Source organism: Struthio camelus, chromosome 8 (assembly GCF_040807025.1).
Source record: "Struthio camelus isolate bStrCam1 chromosome 8, bStrCam1.hap1, whole genome shotgun sequence".
In the NCBI taxonomy this organism is placed as follows: Eukaryota; Metazoa; Chordata; class Aves; order Struthioniformes; family Struthionidae; genus Struthio; species Struthio camelus.
Window position 1 is genome coordinate 24,632,390 of NC_090949.1, and position 20,995 is coordinate 24,653,384.

Sequence of the window (20,995 nt, forward strand, 5' to 3'; positions counted from 1 at the left end):
GTGAAGTGGCAGAAGTGAGAAACTTTCTCACTTCTGTAGTGAGAAAGTTTCTTCTTAGTTTCCAAATTAAGTGTTCTTTGCTGGAAGTCAAGCTGCTTACTATGAAAAGTTGCTTCTGGTAAACTTTACACTCTAATACTTAAAATTACATTGTTCTAGTTTTAAGAACACTGTAAATATGGTTTCTGGTTCAGAAACTGCCTTCATTGTAGGAAAAGCTTCAAAAGAGTTTATTTTAATTTTGTGGAAACCTTTCTGTTTGTTTAACTCCTAAGATACCTTAAAGAAATGAGGAGTTAAACAGTAAATAACATCTTCTCTTTCTTCTAGGGACACTATTTTTTTTAAACAAGAGACTTCCTGAAAGATTCTTTGATTACTTGCAGTTTTGTAATCAAAGTAATCAGTACTCATTTTATCTTCAGTAATTGGTTTTGTTGAATAACAGGTTGATGATTTGTATAGTTCATTCTGAAAATTTATGTAATAGTATTTAGTTAGTGGAAAGTTTGCATTACTCTTCCTTAAATAATTTTTCATGTAGAAAATTTTTTATATCTCCAGACAAAAGGCTTTATAATTTAACTTGCAATAAGTATTACTTAAAGTTCTTTAAAGTTCCTTTAATGTTTTGATGCTTATAATGAATGTAATTCAATGCAGAAATGTAGGGAGATAAGCTAGTCCAAACCTCTGCCCTTTGGACACGTACCAAGATCGTTCCCTGTCATGAAGGAGTTCTTCTTTTGTGTTGCTTATTCAGCAGTTCGTCACCCCATGTTTAAAGTTTTACCTAATGCTTAGTTTAAATTATTTTGCTTTGCGTTAAGCTGATTGCTTTCTGTCTTTTCTCTTGTTGCGTGAGAAAACATTTGATCCTCCTTGTACGTTTATCTAATAGATTGCCATTAGCCTCTCCCCGTTTTTTCTGATATATCCAACTTTATCATGGGACATAGCAACGTGGATGTTGGCAAGCTAGACAATTCAGCTCTCCAAGATCTTAAAGATGTTTTTACTAATCTAAGCATAAATGCAGTGTTTAAACAGAAATGTTTGTTTTGATTAATGTGTGCACGTGTGTTAGACAAGCTACTGATAAGAAGGATCTGAGTAAAAGATTGCTTTGTGGAGAATATCTGTCAGTAGTACAGCAGTGAGGTTTTGTTAGTCTTTTACAGCTCTGTTGTAAGACATATCTGATCCCTATCCCTAAAACGTAGTCATATTATGGGTTTTGTAGTAATTTGAACTTTGTTTAAAACATTTTAGTTAGCAAATGTAAAAATCGAAAAGGAAACTGAGAGTGCTTGATGGTGCCTGTTGGTACATAATGATGTGTTTTGCTCTTTGGTTTATTGCTTCAGATATGTAAAGACTTGAATTTTTCAGAGCTAGTGAATTCTTTTGTGAATTGGGGTATCTCTGTAATATCTCTAGTATAGGAAGGGAAAACAAGAATATAGCCCAAATTCAGAATTGGAGGAGCTGTGCAACTGGGTTACCGTGTCACATACCAATACATTAAAGGGGAAGGAAAATGTTAGACTCCCCTGAATATCTGTATTTGAAAGGTACTGTGCCTGTACAGTACGGCTAAAGTAGTCCACGGTTAAAGAACTCAGAAATGCCAAAAATAGATTCTGTCAGAGAAGATTTGCCATGGTGGTTAGTTACTTATTAATGAAATGCTCTAAGGACATTTCAAATTGAAGGAATGCATCAAGTGGAATTCTGCAGGTGTATTTTCTGAATTTAATCCTGTTTAGTCTTTCCGTTTGTGAGCTGGATGATGGAACAAAGCTTACTAACGGCACGGACAGTACAAATCTGGGAAGGGATACAAGCGTTAGAGCATGGAATGGTCTTGACAAATGGAATGAATGATCTGAAATACAGGATGCAGTCCAGTAAAGGTATATGAAATAATATGTTTGGGAAGGAACAGTAAACTTAACATGAAATGAGAAGCAACTGGCTGGGCAACAGTTCTGCAGATAAGTAGCAGTATCACAAAATGAGCATAAATCAGTCTTGTCTAGTTTTATGAAAAAGCAAGTGCCATAGTGGGAGGTATGAACAGGATTGCTGTGTGTAAGGTGTGAAACTCTGATGTATTCAGGGTAAGGCCTCAGATGTTGTACTGTCTCCATTTATTGATGGAGACAGTACATCATTGATGGAGACTGTGCTTCAGGTTTGGAACAATTGAAGAGTGTCTAGAGGAGAATTGCAAAAATGATCTTTGACAGAGGATTGAAAGATTTGGCATTGTTCAGTCTATAGTAGAATTGGAGAGACGAAATAGACTTAAAATAAGGTAAAGAGAAGAATATAACAAACATTCTTTATAGACAGGACAAGAAATAATGGTCTTAAATAGCATCAAGGGAGATTTAGATATTAGAAAAAGCTTTCCAGCTCTACAGACAGATAATCACCGGGTTAAATATCTGGGGGAGGTAATAGGATATTTACTGCTGAAAGTGCTCTATAAAAGGTTAACTAACTGCCTTTTAGAGGTGTTTTAGGTATAGCTGGGCAGTCCTTGGCGGAAGAGGTGGCATGACTTGTCAACATAACATCTTTCCCCATATTCATGATTTTCTCTAATTTTGTTGGCCCTGATTTAAAAAAGATCTTCATAGTACAGCAAAGAAGTTAAGTGATGCGACAGTTTGTAAGACTAACTTTAAAAAATACTTCAAATACGCTTTTTAAAATTGTTTTTAAAGCGTTTACTGAAGTCTTCCGGAGTATAACATTGCAAATCACTTTATCAAATCTACAGAGAAAATTCTATTACCTTTGACTTACCTTTATGCAGTCCTTATAATTCAGTAAAAATGAACTGAGCTGGAGCCAAAGTCTTTCAGAAGAATTCACTGAAGAGAAGCAAGGTTCAAAAGATTTAGTGTAAAGAGACAGGGAATCGGGTGTGTTCCAGGCTCTGAAAGCGATTGTGCGCCCCTTAGCAAATCATGCAACTTCAACTTCTAGGTGTAAAATAGAAATAATAGTCATTACCCGTGAGATGTGTTTTGAGGGATGATTAGCGCTTACAAAGTATCTTCAGCTTCCTGAAGTTTGCTATATGAATGCAGTGTTCTTTAAAATTGGTTTATATTCCTTGAACTAAAAGTAGATTTCAGTCTTTATGGCACGTTGCCATGTAATAGTACAATATGGAAGAGCCTGAATAGAACTTTTGCTTTCTACTACCTAAACTGCTTCTAAACAAAACATGATCAGAGAGCTGTTCCGATTTCTCCTTGAGGATTTTTTAGGCAGTTTGAAGATCCTGGATTAATTTGGAAATATTAACCTTGAGACAGATGGATTGTTAAAGCTTGCTAGGATTAAGAATACTGGACTGATAGAGCTATGTTTTGAATCGAATTCACTTTAATTATTGATTCTGTACCCTTTGTATTCAAAGCCAACTGCCTTGATTCTGTGCAGCCCTCTTCCAAGCTTTTGTGATTTCTGAAGTTTCACAAAGTCTTCTTGGGCTTATTGATGGATGAAGGATAGTTTCTGTGTCATATATGTATGTGCGCCATAACTAGGAAAAGGCTTGAAGTGAAAAAAAATTCTGTAAATTAGTATGTGGAGAATGTGTACAGAATTTAGATAAAATGATGCTTTTAATTCATCTTTTAGGGCATTTTTTCCATCTGACCAATGATATGGGTTACATCGTATAAATATATATTACCTGTTATATGTACTTTAGCTCAACAGGGCATCATCATTCTGTTTGTTGTAACTGGTGGAAAATTGAGAAACAAGGTGTTGGTTACTGTTTGATTTGGCACTGGTTTTAGATGCTGATGTGATGTTTGCTTAAGTATGGTTGGCAATGCATTAGGACATGATGAAATTTAGTTGTAAAGGTTTCTTATACTTTCAGTTAATAAATGTGATTTATAAGCTGTTAATGAGACTCCTATTTCTAAAACTCAATAAAGGAAGGAAACAAGCACTGTTCACTATGTTAGAATGATGTAGAAGAAATAATTTTTTGCTTTCTTGAAATGTTTTACATCTTCCAGGGATTTTTCTTATATGTGTCACTGCAGTACAGAGCCTTTCTTGTAGAGTGTTTGTGAAAGGGTCACAGTATCTCTCACACAGTGAGGGCAGAGAGGCTTAAGTCTTAGGCAGAGACAGATGCACCTATTCCCTAAGCTCCACCTGAAGAGCTATAACTAAGGAGAAATTATCAAGCAAAACAACTGTCTGAACAGTTTTTTTAAGCCAGGAATTTGGAAACACATTTCTTGCAAAGTGGTCTGGAGGAGTTACTTAGGCAGTGACTGACTAAAAGATTTGGGGTGGGAATCCGTTAACATTATGACAGTTGTTGGGTTTGTTTGTTGTTATTCTGTTTCCAAGTATATGCAATTTCTTTGGCAAATTAGAATGATTAGCAAAATATGATTTAAAAAGTCATAATATGTAGATACTTGTTTTCTCTTCTGCCCACTACGGTCTTTTCATTTATTTGCAGTTTCTCATTGTACATCTCTGAAAATCAGAGTGTAACTGGTGTCCAGATTATATTGCTTTTTATTGTAAATACCCTGTCTGAGTTGTCACTTCAAAAGATTGGCAATATTTCTGTGCTTTACTTTGACGCTAGTGCTGTTCTTTGGATATTTCCTCAAAAGACTTTTTTCTTTCTTTCTTCACTTTCTTTTTTTTTCTTCATGTATTAAAGGGCAAAATAGAAAGCTGAAGTGGTTTGGGGTTTTTGGGTTTTTTTGTTACCTATTTTTAAGAGAATCATGTTGTTTACTGCATCTGTTCTCTGGAAACATTACTGTATACTATGAGGTACAAAAATGTAGAAAGGCTGAAAAATCTTTATTCACAGTATCATTATACATGCTGCAATAATGCAATTTTTCTTCATATATGTTTGCACGGTTTTATGTTTGTTTAAGAGGAAGTGGTTTCCTAATAGAACAAAGTTTAGTTATCTCATTTCTCTTCAGTGAGATCAGCTGAGAATATCTGTGGCTCACGTAATAAGGAATCCACTGATCCTTTGTTAAGAGGATTCCTAAGATACTTTAGAGGGAGAAGGTTCTTCACATAGCTGCCATCTCACAGCCAGCGCTGAAAAGGATAATTAGAAACACTTGTTCCTAGTTTGATGCCCTAGTTCAAATAAAGTTTTTTCCCAAAGTGAAGCCTGACTCTCAGATCTCCTTTCCTACTCCACAGTTCCTTTGAAGGCTTTTTAGAAGCTAGGTCTTACATCAGCAAACCTCTTTACGTGTGGTTTGAAGATCTTAGTCATTGTTGAACCAAAGAGAACCCTGCAAATGTGCAAGAGCCTTCTATATTTTATTATCATAAATTGATTCCTTTATGGACAAGTGCTGCTTGCTGTAGGACCTTTCAGATTCTCCATAAAAGGAAGAGATTTCTTGCTGTTGAGATCTCTTAAAATGTTAAGAGATGTCTCTGTTAAGATGCCATTAAGTCTTTTTTCTTTATGATCCCCCCCCCCCGTAAGTAATTCATTTCCTGTTAATATTTGTGCTTTCAGTTATGTCACTCCTGATAGGAAAATGTCCCTGGTTAATTACAGCTCAGAAGAGATTTTATTAAGACCTCCACTGTTGCATGAAAGGGAATCTTTTGCAGGGATTTAGAGGTAAAGGCAGGTCATTTAACTTTGTTTTATCTGATGTGTCTCAACTCTCGTTGATTTTTCCAGTTGAGAGAGAACTCTTGTGATCAGACTTTTGTCTCTTGCTTTTAGGGTATAGCCTACAGCAAAGTTTAGTTGCAGTTAAATCAACCTTTTCTTTTCTTTTCTTTTTTTTTTTTTTAAACTCTTGTCAGATTGTTGTAAATCTGTATTTAACTTGCTCTCAGGAAATTCCCCCAAAGAGACTACCCCAAATATTCAGGAAACTCTCCATGAGAAAGAGTAGAGCTCTGGAAAGTCTTTCTAGGTGATATTCTTGATACCATTTTCAGGCTTAGTTCATGTGTTGCTATAGCTTTGTAATATGACTAGTACCAAATAATCATTTAGACGTTTCTTCTCATCCTGTCTGTTCTGTCAGTAGACCTGACTTGCAGAAGTGGCATGAACCTCAAGATTTTATCCAGAATTGAGTTCTCTCTGCATATCTTCCCCTAAGTGTGTCCCTTACTACATGTAGGCTGTAGTTAAGCTTCTCTACTTGGAGCACTTGTTACTGCTTTGAAACAAGGTTTACTTTTCTTGCACTTTGACAATTAAGTTCTGCAGGAAGTCTGGACAACTGTGTTGTTTTGACCCTCACTGACTATATTTTCCGTAATGAGAAAATGTCCAAAAGAGCCCAAAGGTTTGAATCAGTAACAAATTGGAATAGAGAAAGTCTATTTTTTTCCCTTCTGATGCTTTTCTTGTGCCTTGGGTTCTGTCAATGAAGACTTGCATCAAGTAGATTTCAGTTAAATTTTCAATAAAATTCTAACAGTTTTATATTCTAGTGAACAGTAAAGCAGAGTAAGAGTAATGGAAAGTAAAAGATACCATAACAGCTGCTTTGCAGAAGGAGATAGGAAGAACATTCCCCCAAAGAGTTAACGATTCCAGTATAATATAGGTTGTAGCTGGAGAATACAGATAGGCAGAAACAGCAAGGCAGTGCAGCTGTTTTCTGTGTATCAAACATTTTTATCCCCATCATGGAAAAGTTGAGTTCTGAGTTAAATGGTAACGATGCTTATGCTTACGAAGAACTAAATATGAGGGACTGGCCTAAGGCTTCACATTACCTGATCCAGTGGCTATCTGTCACCAAAATACGTAGTTCTGACCCCTGCTTTCTGCTCGCACCTGTGCTCATTTGACCATTACAGCAAGCCTGTTTAGGGAGCTAAACCAGCAGAAAAAATAATGGCATCAGCTCATTGTGGGATCACATTGAATACAAAAGCTAATGCTTAGGGGAAATCAGGATGATGTATTTGAGAGTGACAGGGGAATGGGATTGCCCCTTCTTGTAGATCAAATCACTTAACAGTTAAATGAAACCTCACCCATGAAGTCTTTTTGAAAAATTAAAGAGAGAATGACTGAAGGCTAGCCAGAGCGCGAGCCAACCCTTTTGATGAGGAATGAGAAGATAGATGGGTGTGGATTTGTTTGCTATATTAGAAAGATATGGGGAAAGAGGTGCCTTGAACAAAGCTATGAACTAAGGAAATGCTCCTTGGTGAAGTATCTGAATGACTGCAAGTGGAGCAGGGGTTGAGAAAGGAACCTTGCAGTAATTGAGATGCGAAATGATGAGATCCTCATAGAGCTTTTAGTCTGCAAATACGGCTAAAAGACCAGCATGTTGGAGGGTTTGCATAGTATTTATATCCAGCTTCTGCTGTGAATTTTTGGCAATGATTGGGTGACTACACTGTTCCCCAAGGTACAGATTTTTATTTGCCACTTCCACTTGGGGTAACAGTGGAAACCTTCTTAAAGTAAGGCAGGTGCTGAAAGTGATTTCAGTCACTACAAAATGTGTTTGTCATTGAATCATCATATCCTTCACTGAGGAAAAAACTGTAACCTTCATCATAGGCTCCTGGGCTAATGCAACACACTGTTACTTGTGATTCTGGTAACTTGTGCATGGATTTGCAGTTTTATTTATTTAGTGGCTGTTTAAATACACATTCATTGTAAAGTTACTCTTTCTCACCACTAAAAGTGATTAAAAATGTTTTAATGTTTTCAACTAAAAAGGATAATCCAATTCATGTGCATACAGAACTCTGAAAAGAACTAGTGCCCGCCTTGGTAGGCACAGGATTTAAGAGTTATATTTTTGAGTCAGGGGACTTGAAACTCTTGACAACCACTATATTTTACAAACAGTGGGCAAAGTTTGCAAGTATATTTGTTAATGTATTAAGAGGATTTTAACTTAACTGGAGATAGTCTTAGTGTTTTGAAAAGTTAATTGGAAGGGTTTATTTTGAGCCTGGTAGAACTGATTTAAATTTGTGAGGGTGTTGGATAAGATGTTTAAACATCTTCTGAACTTACTGTGCTTTTTTCTGCTGTTTCCCGTTAAATACCTATAAAATAAAGGGGAGGCTTCTATGCAAATTTTGTAGAGGGATTGCATGCCTCCCTTGGATATGTATTTTCCTTGATGGCTTTAAAGTTTTTTTCTGAGCTGTGCAAATTAAGCAGATATTTTAACTGTTTGGAAGATTATTTGAATTGTTAATTTGCATCGAATAATTCCAGAGTAGTGTTTTTTAATAAAAATACTTCAGTGCCTGCAGGAAAAAAAAACCTCACTGATAATGATCTAGAGAAGATGAAAATGATGCCTGATGACTCTCGGTTTCAGCACTGTCTTGTGTCAGAGTTGCAGAAGGATCTCACAGTACTGAGTGGATGATAACACAAAAATAGAAACTTATTTTCAAAAAATGTGAGTTAACACATGAGAATAAAGTAACAAAAGAAGAGATGACATCTATTACTGCTCAGAAAAGTGGTCTAATAGATGTTTCTATAAAAATACCAACTCAGTGTTCACTAGCTGTCAAAAAAGTAAATAGTGTTGAGTATGATTAGAGAGGGGTCACAACATTAGACATGATTATTCTACTGTAAAAATCCATAGCATTCATAGCCCATGCTTTGAATATTGTATTCAGCATGGATCGCTCCCCTGGAACAAGTAAAGAAATGGGCAGCAAGAATAACCAAAGGTTTGGGGTAGCTTCTCTGAGGAACGTCAAGGAGAAAGGCCAAATAAATATCTGTTAATTCTGAGAATGTACAGCAAAGGTATAGCCTCGGTTATGCCATGTTGTAGATGATCACAATATTTCAGTATTTTTGTGTTTCGAGATACAGTGAAACTAATTTTTAAAGATGTTAAATTTTTTACATGATTCTTCTCCTATCATCAAAATAGGAATGTGTTTAATTGCTTATTACCCTAGGAGAGGTAATTTGTGCGTCAATGAGTTAGGAAGGCTTTTTGTGTCTTCAACGTATAGCGAAGGCTGCTTAGGGGCTATGAGAACTGACAACCAGTTACTTTTTTGGTAATATTTTACAACATAAAAATAAACTGTTTCATGGATGGCATGTAAATTACATTTGTCAAGTTATTCCTCACTTAAGACTTTGTGCCAGCTCTGCAGGTGTACTGAGAAAGCAATAAGCAAAGCATTTAGTTTGGAGTAGCGCTCTTAAATTTCTTTTGCTTAAAATATTTTGAAAAGATATGTCCTTCAAAAATGGTCAGTAAAGCTTTTTTTAGGAGATTATGGGTAAAGAGTAAACAATTTGTTATTAAAAAAGAGCAATGCAAAGTCCTTTGAATGGATCTCTTTGCTTGATATCATTACAAGTGCACTGTGAATATGCCTGTCAAAGTGAATGAAAGTGACTTCTAGCTTCGTAACTGCTTATTTTCATATTTATAATATGAAGATCTTAAATCATATCCGTGGCAAGCTCGGACTGCTCCTCATCAATTTATATGCAGTCTAGTGAGAAATAAGTTTTTCACAAGTTAAAGCTCTACAACTGAAGGTTTCTGTGGGAGAAAAAATCAGAGAAATTCTACTTAACAGAATAGTTGTATAAGTTAATATATTAAGTCCATAATAAACACAATTTTACAGTTTAGTTTATCTAACTTCTTTGCAAGTGTATTGTCACTTAATACAACGGGTGATGTGATCCAGTGTGTAGTTCAGAGGCAAAGCCCACGCTCGCCCACGAAGAGTAGATTTTGAGAAGATTTGAGAAGAGAAGATTTTGTATTACTGTGGTGGATTAGCTATTTAGGAAAGTGTCTAAACTCTGGCAATCTACTCTCATTTGCTTGGGATAGGTATGGAAAGTATATAATTTACACTGCCTGACCCAGCCGCTGACAGTTCCTGTTACCAGAGTCTGTGATAAAATATGCTGAAGGTAGACCATCGCGCTCTCTTTCTTTGTTCTTGTGCTTAGAGAAATTCTCTAGTGGCTGAATCTGGAACCTGAATAGCGTTTTTATGTTTCTTCAGCCCTTTTACCTGCTGTTACAGGATAATTATGAGGAATGGTAGGATGAGCATCTCCTTCTTTATATTTTTGGAAATAGGTACTGTTAAGAATGCTAGATAACATAGTCTCACATGGATTTCTGTATAAAAGGCTAAATGCTGTAATTGTTAATTTATTAAAATTTGATCATAGTTGACTCTGGATTTTTGAATTAATATTGATGAAGTATAAAATCAGTAACGTATTCCTATAGTCATTAATTCTGTCATCTTGAGAAGGCTGAAAGGCAAAACTGTCAGAAAGTAGTTGAGTTTCAGAAAAAATGAGAAAGGCAAGACGATATTTAACATGAGGTCTGATATGTTCTATTAGAGTTGAGTATAAATGCAAGCATTTACAAAGCTCTAGGTTACCAGTACTGATTGTGTTACTGCCATTTGAAACCCCTGTGACATGGCAGTTAAAAAGGCATACTTTGTTTATGCAGTAGCTTTCCATCGTTGATAATACTCTGATTTTTTTTTTCTTTTCTTCTGGAAAAATTTATATAGGCAAAGTCATAAAAAGTGAAGTGGAAGGAGTAGCTCTGAGTAAAACACAAAAAAGTTTCATTCTGCCAATATGTAAAATAGAAAGCAGTAAGAAGAAAGAGTTAAAACTGAAGTTGCTGTGAGAGTGCCTGCACTGGAAATCTTACCTTGCCATCCTGACAATTTTGCCTGCTTATGGGTCTTTCTACTCATTTTGTAAAAATTAAAAATGAGAACACTCATATACAAACACATCAGTGGGCTAGCTTGAATGCTAAAAATCCATAGGCGCTCCAGGGAAGAAGGGGAAAATTCATGGAAGATAAACTACTGGAGTCCAAACAGATTAAAAAAAAACCCAAAAACAAAAAACATGCAACTAAGGGGGACGCGGAGCTGAAAATAATTAGAAGCTGGAGAGGTGTGGGAGGAAAGTCTTGTGTATTTCTGCCCTATTCTTGCTCTTCCCTAGGCATCTGCTTACAGCTGCTGTTGGAGAGAGTATTGACTGGATAGACCTTTGGTCTGACCCAGTACGTTCAGAAACCAAACATCAAGAAATAAAATAAGGGCTACTTGTTAGTGAGGAAAGTAGTATGAAATTAATACAGTTTAAACTAATGGACTTGCTTTTAAAGTCAGTGAGGAAGAGCTTTTGAAAACAGCCGGTCAGTTAACACGCAAAGGGAATTCAGTGTGGATGTGCACAGGTAACAAGCATGTTATTGTGCTTAGACAGTGATAATTCACTTTTGCTCTGTAAATGAAGTATAACTTCTCAATGTCTGGTGCATGGAACATATTTAGAAAGTGTATGATGAAGCATGCTACTAGTGGGAAAGAATAATAGAATCGGAATCAGCTTTGCACGTTGTAAGAGTCTTTCATGTTATGCTTGAACAGTAAGCGTTGTTTTGAAAGTAAATTGTCTCATGCAGGTCCTGGAAAACATAAACAGAGTACTGCAACACAAAACAACGCAGAAGAACAATAATAATTAGAGCAGAATACTTGAATATTCCTAGTATCACAAATTCGAGTAAAGAAGAAAACAAAAAGAATAGTTCAGACTGTAAACTATAATTGTATTTCAGCATGTTAAAAGTTAATATTGCATGTTAAAAGTTAATAGTAGGTTTAGAGGAACCATGTAAAAATCTTAGAAATGCTTAGAAAAACATTTTTAATTTACGAAAGATATATCAACTGTTTTTTCTAGGTATCTTATTATCTTGTTCAATGGATATAGCTGTAGTGTGTGAAGAGTCTTACTCTTCTGACTGAATCTTTCAAGATGAGTAATTTGTGACTTTTAATAGGAGTGAAAGATGAAAAGCGTGAATCAGAATGGTCTGAGTCTTTACTATGCCAAGGGCTGTAGAAACTTCAAAACTGATGAACAAGCCTGCATCTAGATGAAGAATGTAAGTGGAGCAAGCCTAAAGATAATTCATCAATGATTGCAAGAAAAGCAAAAATCTGCAATTGTGGTAGAGAAAAACGAAAATATTCTTGTGAATTTTTTATAGGATGATAATGGCATTTTATTATCAGTTTTCAAACAAAAAGAAGTCTGTATTGAGAAAGCAAACAGTGACTAAAAGGCTGAGATTTTAAATGTAAGTACAGGCCAAAAAAAACGTTTTGCACATTTCCAAATAGTACGAAACGCATAGACTAAATAGAGTAAAGAGAACCTGGGAAATTAAATGCAACGTATTGTTTATCAGTGAATGTACTGGCCTGCAAAGAATCTCTGAACAGAACAAGAGAAGAAAGCAGAATTGCAACCAAGCAAAACAAAATCACACACAATGCAAAAATAGTCCTTCTGGAACTATATAAATTACCACTAGAATAAAAAAAGAAAAATATGCCACCGTTATACTGCCTAATCAAGGACATTCTGGCTAGCTATCCTACATGGAAGTAGTTAGATGTAGACAGAAGCAGCTGCCCTGAGGTAATGTGCTAGCTGAACTTGGACCAGTCTTAGAACAAATTTTTTTTTTTTGAATCAAGGTCACTATTAATATTAGGTGTGCTGTAATTAAGAAGAAAAAATGAGCAATAATGTTCATATTGAAAGTTTTGTTTTCTGTGCCCAGAGACAAGGCAACACTCAAATAGAAAGAGACTGATTGCTATCACTTTAAGAGCTTTTAAAAAAATGCAATTACTGGTGCACTTAAAGCACCTTCAATACTTGCCAGTTGAAACTTCTGGAATCCAAATATTCTGGAATATGCATAATGGCCTTCTTATTCAGCCTAGCTTTGTATCACTAAATACAGACCTGAACAAAGAATGAGAATGTCAAACTGACACAAATACAAGAAAGCACAGAAGGATGTGAGGCCTGTCTGCTTAACAAGCAAAGTGGCCGTTGCCAGGCAGAATTTGGAAAGAATCTAAGAGTAAATTTTTAATACAACGAAGGTTTATAAGTATGAATATCTGTTTTTCTGTCAGGCTGCCCAGGCACTGGGAGACCATTTCTGTCTGCCTTCCAGTACTACTGGGGCTACTGAGATGAGATGATGAGAACAGGATTTTGCTCAGAAATACTTGGAATGGTTATCTGCAGAGGCAAAGCAATGATACGTGGCTCTATTTCGCTAGCAGTTGTGATATATATTAGAACAAACAGCAAAAAGAGACAATGAAAATGCATAATCTGCTATATGGAAGGCTAGAACAAAAAGTAGGAATGGACTTTTTTGCCACAAACCACTCATTGTTGTAGGCTGCTGGTTTGAGAACTGAAACAATGTTGAGCACAGAGACCATAAATGTATCAGTGAAGCGTTTCAACAGATGCAGTATCTCAGACTTGGTTGTGGCAGAAAAGAGACACTTCTCTACTCTCCGTAAGCCAGGCAGTTGACTTCTTGTAACAAATTCAGTTGCAGTGTACAATTTAATTAATATAGAAAAGTCAGTCATAACGTAGCCAAACATGCATTTAAAAGAGCAAAGGCTTAATTAAAAATGACTGCTAATCAAAATGCAACATAAGGCAAGTCATTCTTAGTAGCAACCTACTACAGTATTTAAATTCAGGGTTAAAACACAGTTTGCTCCTAAGCTAGTCTGTTACTTTCCAGTGTCCTAGCATGCGAGATCTCCTGTATTAGGTTGCATGGTAAGTGGTGGTACAATTATACCTGCAGTATCAGCTCACTTGACAAGGAATGCCTGTACTTCTGGAAACGTGAGAACATGCATCTGGTCAGGAGACACAGCAGGGCCACAGGCATAGTTGTGCCTGACTTGGTTTTTGTTATGCCTAGATGCCAGAATAGTTCTGGATTTTTTCCCCCTAATTCTGTCCAGAATGCATTGGAAACTTTTAAAGACGTAAGTTTGGTCAACCCTTTTAGCTTAGGCAATAAGGTGTCCGTCTGTTTATTTGTCTACCATGATCACTGACTAACATTTGAACCTCTTAGCCATCTTAGGCTAAATTTATCAGGGGGTGGATATCTCAGAGGTGTGAAGAATTTGCAGCTTTCAGGAAACTGGAATGCCCTTTTTAAGAGAGATTGCAGTCTGAGCCCAACAATCGCCTGCTCTACATGGTTTGTTAGCGATCATGCGTAGCTTGGGAATCAGTCACAGCATCCAGTAGGAAGTGGGGGGAAGCTGAAGTCGTCGTAGTTTGAGTTGTGGAGATGGCTGGTGGGAAGAACATGAAGTATTTCAAAATGCTTGGAGATAAGGTGGGCACAGCTGCATTGAGTTGTCTTTAGGACTACAAAGAACCAGCCCGTAGGATGTTGCTTTTGCTAGTCTATTGCTTACAGAATAACTTGCTTATCTTCTAGACTGAGTCAAAGGTATAATCAGATGGAAAATAAGTGGTTAAAAAACTGGAAAAAATCAGTTTCCCTTCCTTTTCTTTTCTCTCTCCTTGGGGTGGCAGGGATGGACCTCTGAAATTTTGATGAAAAACTGAGAACAGAAACACTTTAATTCTGATATAACACAACAAATATCTTACAGGAAGTGTTACGTGCCTCATGCCCCCATTTTTCCAAATTCTCTGGTTTGGTGTTTGCCTTTGTACACCTTGCAATAGCACTTCTAAGCACAATCCATGCAGAATAACTGATTGTGTGCACATGGTACTGCTCAGTCTTACCTCGGTGTTTGTCACTGTGGTAGCCCTTCTGATGCTTAGGTAGTGATTTTCCATATGAAAAAAATCTGGGATAAAATGTCTTGTATACAGTATTTAATACAATACGCACATAATACTATATTTCATAAGGTAGATGCTTGCAATCACTGTTGTGAAAGTAAATCAGTCACAGTAGGTATGTCTGCTGTTGGATTCTGCAAACGTGAATATCTTGGAGCTTTTAAGAAGGTAAAGCAGCACTGTTTTTCTTCATCAGCTTCCTTTTCGTATGTAAGCCATTAGCATGGTTATTAAGTACTTGATGATCTCTGACGATTGCAGTCTACCTGTTTGAAAAAAGGAATATCTTTTCATGTTTGATATTTTCTGCATACATTGTAATAATAACTTTATTAGGAAATAAATCGCATTTTTCTTAAGTTGTTGGGGTAAAACTGTGTTCTAGCTGTGGTTCAGAGATCAAATGCTATTGGAATCTATTCTACTAGAGTAACATTTTGATGAATTGTTGCTGTAATCAAGTTGCTGTAATTAATTTTATAATTTTTTTGAATGTGTAATTTACTGTATTTCAAAGATATTAGTCACATATTTCGGTAGTCCTACACAGGAGATGTTCTTTGGATAAACAATCCAGCTGCTAAACAGCTTTCTGTTCGCCTGAAAAGCCTATTACAATTTAGATAGAGACTTTCAACTGGGATGATGCAGTAGAATGGGTAGATGGGGTGGGAAGGGTATAGGATGATGACCAGATATATGAAATTAAGCCTGATTTCTATTTATTTATTTATTTTTAAAGCAGGACAGGACAGTTTTTTGTTGTCTGCTTTTAATTTTCTTGATAAGATAGTTAAAGCTACTGTCTTCATTCTTGCTGAATGCAATTTATTTTAGATGACTTTGTAGTAACTTTTTTTTTTGCATTTTTTTTTGCATTTTTCTAAGAACTGAAGATGAACGGCTAGGTGCCGTGTTAAAAGTGTAGAATGCAGTTTAATAACCCTGGGGTGTTGGTAGTAGCATCACCTTAATGAAGTTCACATCTTTACCTTCAGTTCTGGCCATGTGATCTCACTCCTGAGCTGCAGCATTCTGACTTTTAATTTGACCCATGTGGAAGGAAAAAAGAAAAGATGCTATTTTTCTCTTCAGACCTATTTCAGATTTACTTCATAATATAGTTCCACAAATATTTGTGTCGACAGAGTTGTCACAAATATTTACGACAAATATTTGGGATGGTGTGCTGAGGTGATATGTATAGATTTGCTATGACTAGGTAAGATCCCAGATCCTTTGAGATCTGTCCGTCTACTACTTCCAGTTGTTCCCAGTTGTAGTCTCCCTCTTACACAGTTCTGATCTGTCTTCTGCCAGTTCTTCATGATTTCCTGTCTTCCTCTTTTCCAAGTCAGCATCTACTTGCTTTGCAATTCTCCTTACAGTTCTCCGCACCTATCCATTCATTTTTAGCATTCTTCTCACCCTTCTTCCATCACAGTTCCACCAAGACTTTTGTTCCTGGATCAAATGCTTTGTTATGCTAAATTTCAATTTCCTATTCCAAAACATGGAGGTAGAAAAACTTCTTGAAGAAAAGGTCAGCTGTCTTAAGCAGCAAGAGTGGTTTTTTTTCCTTTTCCTTTTTTTTTTTTTTAATTCCATCTTTGTGCACAGAAATGACTAATTATTTTGATTGAGAATTGAGGGGAGAGGCAGCAGGGTGGGAACAGCGCTCTGAGGCAGATGCTTCAAATGCATGATTTCAGCTCAGACTCTTAATTTGGTTGATTTATAGCAAACTGAAAGCAGGTTAGGGCTTGTCTACAAAGAGAAAAGATTTGATGATGTAGTTGCTTTTCTAGAATTGTGCTGTATAGTTATGCTGGTATAATCCATGTTTGTTTTTATTCTAGCTTCAGAGAGTGGCTTTCAGGGACAAGGCTGTTTGCTGGTTTATGTTGCTTTCAAAATTATATAAATTAACTTGGCACTTATCTGAGAATAAGTGTCTCTAGATAAGGAATTACCTCTGTCATGCTTATCCTTCCAGTAAAGTTTCCAATGTAGACAGCTCATAATAATGAGAAATGTCAGTGCAGCCAGCCCTCCTGATAACCGATTGCTGACTGGAAGGGCATTCAGAGAAAATACAAAGGGACCAATGTGCATTGCTAGTCACTGTCAAATAACTTGCTCTTTTGACCTTTTTCTTTATTTTGTTGTTTTAGAGAAAGAAAGGTCAATGAAAAGCAGTGGGGGAAAAAATTTTTATATGATGTAGAAGAGGAGGTTAAGCTTGTATTTGTTTTCACACATCCTATTATTTAAATACCGTTCAGTCTTACTCTTCATCAATACAATTTTATTCAGAAAGAACTACAAATGAATTTTTTCTTAATTTTTTTTCTTTTTCTCTCCTAAGAATAGGTGTCTGGCCTGGTGAACCCTTCTATTTTTAAGTAAGAAAATAAGCATAATAAATGACACGTTCCAGTTCTTGGCTAGTTTAGGTTTCTTTAGGTAAAGTATGCGCCTGCTAGTTTAAAGTAGCACAAATGATAAGACTTTCAGGAACTGTTGATACCTGTTCCTACCAGGCTGAATTTTTCTTTAATTTATCTTACTGTCCTTATATATGGGTTAGAGTAAATATAAGTAGGCCTGATCTGACAAATAGCATTTGGTGATACGTAATGTAATCTTACTGTGTCACAAATGGCTGAAATCTCAGAATAATTCCCAACCATGGCACCTCATAACATTTATTTTTAATCTTGTTTCCTTTAAACTTTTCTTACGACTTTGAACTACTTATTGTTGTATATTACTTCAGATAAGAAGTTCATGATGTCTTTTGGTGGGGGTTGTTTTGCTTGCATTTAATGTAATGTAAAATCAGAAAAATACAATGCCTTCTCCAGAAAACTGATTTCTTGCTAATTTAGTTATACTAAACTCAGTGTACGTAGGAAGGGTTGCTGGTGTATTTAGATTCGATAGTCTGGTGAGTATAGTTTGTTAAATGGAATTCATCCCTAATTAAGTAATATCGTTCTGCTAGGAGGTAATTTTCTTTATGTGCGGAGATAAACTAAAATACTGATAATCTGAGATCCATACAGATTATCTCCTAGTCAAAGATGTTAACTCTTTGTCTTGGGCAAATATAAGGGATTACATTCCGTTTACCTAAATAGCTTATGCAGTTTTCGTTTTATACCACATACTTTCCATTTCTAGAAACATACTGTTTTAAATAACATACTGCTGCTCTACAGGTAATGTAAGAGTTGCTATTTTATGCCACCTACATTTCATACATCAATTTGTGATCCATGAATATTCTTTACTTTAGAGATATACCTTTCTTTGTGCTTTTAGTAGGACTGTGCAGGCTTGAAATGTTAATCTAATTGCTTCTTTTCTGTCGCTGAAATAATGGGGTCTGGCTTGTATAGTTGAAGAGAGGAAAGATAAGGCCTAATGATCAAGTTATCTGTAGCCAATTGGAAGACAGAAGCTTATGCAAGATACTTTTGGTATTGTATGTGGAAAATACAAAACTAGGTGTGTGGAAAAAAAACCCAGCCTACAGTGAGTGTGAAGCAAATACAGGGTCCTGATAATGATTAAAGATTGCATGCATACCTGCTTCATGTGTGGATATAGTAATTGATTAAAACAGCCAGCAGGAGATTCATGGTAAGCAATGCTTTTTGCTTGTTGAACCACTTTAATGGTTCAACAGATCAAAGTCTGAGTTTTGGTCAACTTAGGAGAAGTGGGAATTAGAGGCTTGAGAAAAGCCAGTTTTGACCATCAGTTTCATATCTGCACCATGATATACCAGTAACAAGTTCCTCATGGACTCTCTTTCCTAAAATGTAAATAGTGATCAGTGTGTCAGTCTCGTTTGTGGGAGACTCTGAAAGAAACAAACAACGATTATAGGTAAGGAAATGGGACAGACTTTGCTATATTCTTATATAAAAGTCATAGTTATTTTAATAGAGTTACACAAAGTACATCGTAACAGCAGTCTAGAACAATGGAAGCAGCGTTTGAGAGTTAAGGAAGTAGTTTGAGATACACAACAGTGGAGTGGAGGTTGTGTCAAACTACCTAAATTATGTAGTTTTGTAATCTCAAATGATACCATGTTATTGTCGTTGATGCAAATTGGTTTAGATTTGTTTTCCTTCCCAGAAAATGCTCTGCATCTCTTCACTGAGATGTGTGCAAAAGTGATGTTTCTTCCAAAATATTATAGTTTTGAAAAAGATAGTGTAAAACCTGACACAGATTCTTTTAAATGATATAATACAATGTTTTAAAAAGGAACATACGTGGAGGACTCCCAAGTTACAATGACAGAACTAAGTACGATCAAAGAATCTTATGACTGAAATAGAAAAATCTCCGGTCGTACTCTCAGGCAGAGGCAGGCAAGGTCCTGCAGCTTTAGAGCAGAATGAAAATTAAAAGGGAGAGGGCAGTTATGTATGTGTCACATTTGCTTCTGTAAATGGTAGCTAAACCAATGACAAATTTTGTTTCTGGAGCAACTTTGGACGTTACTGCTGTATGGGACTAGAGAGTGCTATTGTTAGGTATCCACAATTGCAATAGCTGAACACCAGTATCATTTGGCATGGAAAGAGATGGTAAGACTTGGAAGGATAGGAAGAGGACAGATTATTGCTGTTCATATAAGATGGCAATTAAAATTATACTTTAGATCAGATGAATAAACAACTCCGTTTTCCTTGGTTGAACTTTTGGGAAGGCTTTAACTATTTTCCATGTTCATAAAATATGTGACATCAAATAACTGTTGAAGGCTTTTTCCTGTTGCAACTCATCTTTTTCTCTACCAAACAGGTAGGAGATCTTTTTCTTAAGTATTGTAAGAACACATATCCATCCTAAGTACTAGATATATGAAGCACCACCATGAAAGTACAGTATTATGAAGCATTCCAAAAGTAGAGGCGTTTGTTGCTTTTTTAGTTTCAGGTCCAGTATGCTGATACACACAGTACATTCTTACATTGACCTTCTTTTTTTACTATCCCTTTTCTAACATAGGGCCATGCTGAACATACTTTCTCTGACTGTGTGTACAATTCCTAAATCTTGGGGTTCCTTAAAACAATTGGCTTGTACTGGTTCCCAGATAAGCAGTACTGGCTTAACCCAGTTAAGAATAGGTTATTTTGTATATTTGACAAAGAATTGCCTCATTCTACTGTATTATGCTGTTGGTACCCATTTCCGTGTAAATTTGTCATCTCTATTGCTAGGGATTTTAACGCATCTACAGCGTTCTCTAGCTGTGCTAAACAGGCTTCTGGTTAGGTTAAATAAAAATTCTAGTGCAATTTTACAACTGTGGTGTGTATCAGAACAGTCCACATAAAGTTATGTAACACTTTAAGGGTTATCAAATATTAAAATGCATATCCTGAAACTGCATCCCATGATCTTACCAAATTCTTAATTGTATGTAAAATGTATCAACAAGTTCTGTAAGCAATCAAACTTCAGTCCCAGTCTGAAGTGCCTTACTGATCAATGCATGACCATTTGATTTATGAATAGGATTCACCAGGTAGGGTTTCAGTCTCGCCACTTGCTCTCTGACTCTTTACATGTCCTTCCCTATGAAAGACAAATTCAGAGAATCTTTCATATTTTAAAGCTTTGGTTTTATCTACGTTGTATTTTATATTCATCTGTAATTTTTCACTTCATCTTTAGCGGGCTTTGCAAACTCCAAGCCACGATGCATCTTAGTTGATTCCTTCTGTTTAGACTCTGGGCTTTTACTGCAGTGTTCCCTTTCTTAGATGTTGATTTGATTCCCTGAAGGAAGGCTTAAACCTAAAAGCATGTTTAGATTCCTTTGCACATCTTTATTCTCACTTATAAATACCTTCTAAAAAGAGTGGTGGCTACAACATTAAATTACTCTGCCAGGAAAGATGTGGTTGCTTTAGGGGGGGGGGAAAAAGTCCGTCTAATTATTTATGGAATGTAAAGAAATGTTATTTTCCTTTCAATACAGTTTTTCCAAACCACCTTTTGGAAGAAGAAGAATATTTTTAATTGCCTACTTGGTTAATAAAAACCATGCTAATTTCACTTGCTGATTTTTAAGGAGTAATTAAGGTACAGTCATTCCACTGTCTCCTGATTTAAACTCCTCCTTTTTTTTTTTTTTTTTTTTTTGCAAAACTGATACTTATTTTATGAATATATTTTCTCAACAAAATATCC

The 20,995-nt window shown here is 36.0% G+C and overlaps 1 protein-coding gene across 7 annotated transcripts in view; it reads left to right on the top strand.

Annotated features, from left to right (window-relative positions):
* ZZZ3 (zinc finger ZZ-type containing 3) overlaps window positions 1–20,995 on the top strand; it is a 65,438-nt gene that overhangs the window by 3,315 nt on the left and 41,128 nt on the right. The window lies entirely within an intron of this gene.